This window comes from Coffea arabica, chromosome 8e, assembly GCF_036785885.1.
Source record: "Coffea arabica cultivar ET-39 chromosome 8e, Coffea Arabica ET-39 HiFi, whole genome shotgun sequence".
Classification (NCBI taxonomy): domain Eukaryota; kingdom Viridiplantae; phylum Streptophyta; class Magnoliopsida; order Gentianales; family Rubiaceae; genus Coffea; species Coffea arabica.
In genome coordinates this window covers 17,278,620-17,283,161 of record NC_092324.1, presented here as the reverse complement: position 1 = coordinate 17,283,161, position 4,542 = coordinate 17,278,620, and positions in this window count along the sequence as shown.

Below are 4,542 nucleotides of genomic sequence, written 5' to 3'. Positions count from 1 at the left end.
ATCTTCCCCATTTGTACCGAGTGCATTGAACTTTTGGTCCATTCCAGTGATCAATGATTCAATTTGCTTATTTTTTCCTTCCATTTCTTCACGGCATTGAAAATGAAACTTGTGCATGTCTTCCATTACCTCCTGTAGTTTAGCATCCTACCTTTTGATCTAGTCTTCCAGGGTCTTAAATCTTGTACTCTCCACCATGGTTATTGTGACAGCCCCACCTTCCCCTAAGGCGAACCAAAGAGGTTAGCGGACTGCCTGCCCAACTCTCGCCAGGACTAACGGTGTAGTTTAGAGCGATCTATTGCGTTCCGGAACTTATAACACGCGTAAACAAGGCTAAAGGGCAAAATAACCCAAAATAAAAAAAAATGAAATTCGGAGTCGGCCATGAATAGTAACCGACCCGTCAGAACGCAACCAAATATCGAACAAACATTCACATCTTGAACTTTAGCAAATACAATCCAAAGTGACATACAAAAGTTGTCAAAAGTGAATATATACACGGTTTGCCAAATTGAAAGTGAAAACGGCCCTAAAGATACATTTAGGGTTTTCCTTCATATACAATACAAAAAAAAATATACATCTAGTTCATTCGGCAACCATCTATCAAAATTCATTCCAAAAAGAGTCATATTCCATATTCCTGTAAGGAAAACAAAAGGAACGGTGTGAGCTAATTGCCCAGTGAGATACTATCACTTACGCAACCAAGTGCATATAAGTATCAAGCTTTCATTCAATATAGTAAAATAAGCAAAGGTACACGTCAAATATGGTGATAAAAGGATATGGATGGCTCTCAAGAGCCTTTTCCTCGTTTGCATTTCTTGATCGGACGTCATTGACCCTCCGTCAATGTTCAAAAGTAACCAACCGTAGACTCCACTTTCCCTCCACTCCTTCCACCTAACATCCCCCTACCGGGCCCGAACTCCAAACACTTGCACTTTGGTATTACTCGAGTATACCGGAATCGAGAGTCTCGCATACTACAAGATTCCATATAACTTTACCCAAGGTTCATTAATTGGCACGACCAAGCCCTCGCCGGCTCGATTCAATCAACTACCAATGGAGTTGAGCTCATTGATAACATTTGTAGTCGTTGGATACTCGTCCAATCGACAAGCACTTTCATTTCAACTTTCATTTCATGTAACATTTCATATAACATTTCAATAACATGACAACAATGATATAAGGCATATAAGTGAGAGTGATAAAGTACACTTTCACTTCGATCAAGTCACATTCACTTCACTTCAAGCAATTTACATTCAAAGCCATATAGTAACACACAAGTGAGTAGTACACTCACCAAGCTAGCAAATGTGGTTTCATGCACTTCCGTCAAAAGAACGTTGTGCACCACGGTCACGTCCTAAAACATACAAACAAATACAATGAGACTCGATATCGAGTCATAAACCAAGGCCAAACATGACCCCAATAGGGTTCCATAAGCATATACAAACATTAAAGGAAACCAGAAATTTCGGAAATGTAACTAGCTTTGCCCCTGAAAAAAACAGTTTTTGTCCTCATTTTGCGGTAATGGCACCAATTTCACTACGATTATCGGATGAGGGTGAAAGACCCACCATTTCGAAGCTAAAAGACAGGGTTACAACATCACAGAAGGTCACTCAACCCAGTTTTGAGTGCAAACAGGTCAAAAATACAAGATACTTCATCAACAACGTAAAACAGATTCACCAAAACGCATTCTAGCGGAAACATCATAACTCAGGCTCTACAAGTCCAAATCCAGAAATTCCAAAACCAGCTGAAAGCTAAGAAACAGGGATAAATTTCATCAGAAGTCCTCAACAACCAATTTGGAAGCAATTCCAGCCAAAACAACCAATTACAGGCGCAGTTCTCAATTTCGGGTAAAACCAGAACAGCAATAGTAATTTCGACTTATCTCATTCTACACTACTCAGATTGATCTGAAATTTTGTAGGTACCTCTAAAATGTCATTCCCTACAACTTTAATGTTTTGAGCTAAGGCCAATTCGGCCTCTATCTAGGACCTAAAATTCGGATAGAATGCTCCCTTAAGAACCCTAGGTTTTTCAATTTTCTTCCAAAACAGAAATTGGTTGCAATTCATCACTTTTTCCACCTCCTAGAGTCAATATAGACCATTTCCAATCATCATAGATAGCCACACAATCATGCTTATATTAAAACAGAAAAATCCCCAAAAATAATAAAATTCCATCATTTCAACCACAAATCAAGAAATAACCCATAAATTTGCATCTCATACAACCACTAAGCATGATTTAAGCATCAATTAAAGGTGGAGGGTGGTTCTTCACAACTTACCTTTAAAACAAGAGAGAGAGAGCTATTGGTCACCTTAACTTTCCAAACAACTTCACCAATCACCTCAAAATCACTAAGTGGAGGAGTTTTATGGAGCAATTACAAATTTAACCGGTTGAAGTTGGAGATTGAGCAAGGTTGGAGACCAAAATTGTGGAGAGTTTTCTTTCCTTTGTGCTTGAAAGGAGTCGGCCAAGAAAAAGAGAAAATGGTGAATTTTTTGGTTAGTTTTTGATTTATTTGGTCAATGGTAAGAATAGGAATAGTGGTCTTACTTCAAGACCAATCCAATGGTGACACTTGTCACCTTTTATTAACTATCTACCTAACTTGTCTCTCTCATATCCATCCAAATTGCAACCTCTACTTATCTCTTAACACCCGGTAAATTAACTCCAGTATTCAAAATTTAATCTAGTTGGCCGAATTTTTCCGAACTTTTCACACCAGTGGGTCCCACGTCCGGTATACGCTCTTAATTCCTCAAAATCCATTCGATACTAGAAAAATCATCTAAAAATTATATCTGCTCCTTAAAATTATCTAGAAAATTTTTCTAATCACGAAAATGCAGAAAACAAGCCATAAAAATACGAGAAACCTAGAAAATGAAAATTATGGGTTCTCACAGTTATCCTCTATTAGCCAAGATTCACTTGCTCTAGTACCAATTTGTCAAGAACTCAAGTTCTTGAGTTTGGCAGAGATGCAGTTAACAAGAAACAAGAAATGAAAAGAGAGGGAGATTGAGGACGAGAGAGAGAGAGAGAGAGAGAGAGAGAGAGAGTAGAGATAGAAGACAAAAATATAGAGTTGTCTTATTCCTCAAGCCTTTTCAGTACATTTCATTTGAGTTACATATGTTCAGCTACAGTTTCATTGGCCAACTGAATCTCAATATCTTCTAACCAACTCTTCTAGCGGTTACTAAGTTCTAGTTATTCTATTTTTTTTCACTATAATATCCTTCTAGACTTGACACGTTTTCACCACTAGGCCCAAACTTGTCTTGTGCTTATGTAATGCTTTTAAATACATTTGTTCAAATCCTACAAATAACTCTCTTTTCTATTTTATCAACTAACTTTGCTATTTTAATATTATTCTTTTAGACATCCCTTTAAAAACTTATTCACTTTTTCTTTATAAATTTGTTGTCCTTATTCTATTCTAAAAGTTGATGATTCACCAAATTACATGATACTAAAGTCCTCACAACAAAAATCAATATCAATAAAATTTTATACATGAAATTTTGTGAATAAAATATCATAAAAAATCAAGTACAAATGTATTTGATATATATATATAAACCATCTTCACAAACTAACCATCTAATGCATAGTGAAAAGACATGATATGTTTGTACATTATCATAAGTAAACTTATTTAGAAAACTCATATATTTAAAAAAAATTTAAAGTTTACTCTTTAAATTTATTTTTTCCTAACCCTAGAAGTATTTAATTATCTTATAGTTTATCCAAAATTAATAAACATTTGCTGTAACATAGTGTATTAATGTTTGTAGAATATATTTGTATTAAAAAATCATTGAATACGATATTTTAATCAAAAATTAATATTTTAATAATTTACCGGTTCAACCACACTAATTTAATTGTATGGTTGTATTAGTAACTTGTTGACCCACCATTTTCATTGGTTTCTTGTTCTAGCCGTATTTAATAACTATGACTAGGAGTTTAAACAAGTCAAATTAAATAGAAATCCTTTGCATTCACCGTTGATTGAGATGACCAAAAATCGAGCTCAATTAACTTAACTTTATCGCGCATAAGTATCCATTTCATGTGAGTGTAGCTAAGCTCTAAGACAAGTGCAAAATTTTACACTTTGAGAAAGTTTAACAAAGATTAATTGCTATTCATGTTTAGCTTGTGATGATTAGTGAACCTAAGTTCAAGCAAGCTCCTATGCTCTCTACTAGTACTCTCGTGAATCCACACCTTTAAATGCAATAAAATCTATCTTTTGTTTTCAATTTTGATACCGTCTTTTATGAATATTTTCCCCCTTATTAACAATAATAATAAATCTACAAAATCCCTCCTAGCGTCTTATCTCTGCTCCCAACGGCCAACACAGACACAACACAAGCGTCGGTGGCACGTGCGGCGAGTCATGTTCACACGAGCGAACCCATTCTAGTTACACTGCATATCTCGTTGGCCTGATTG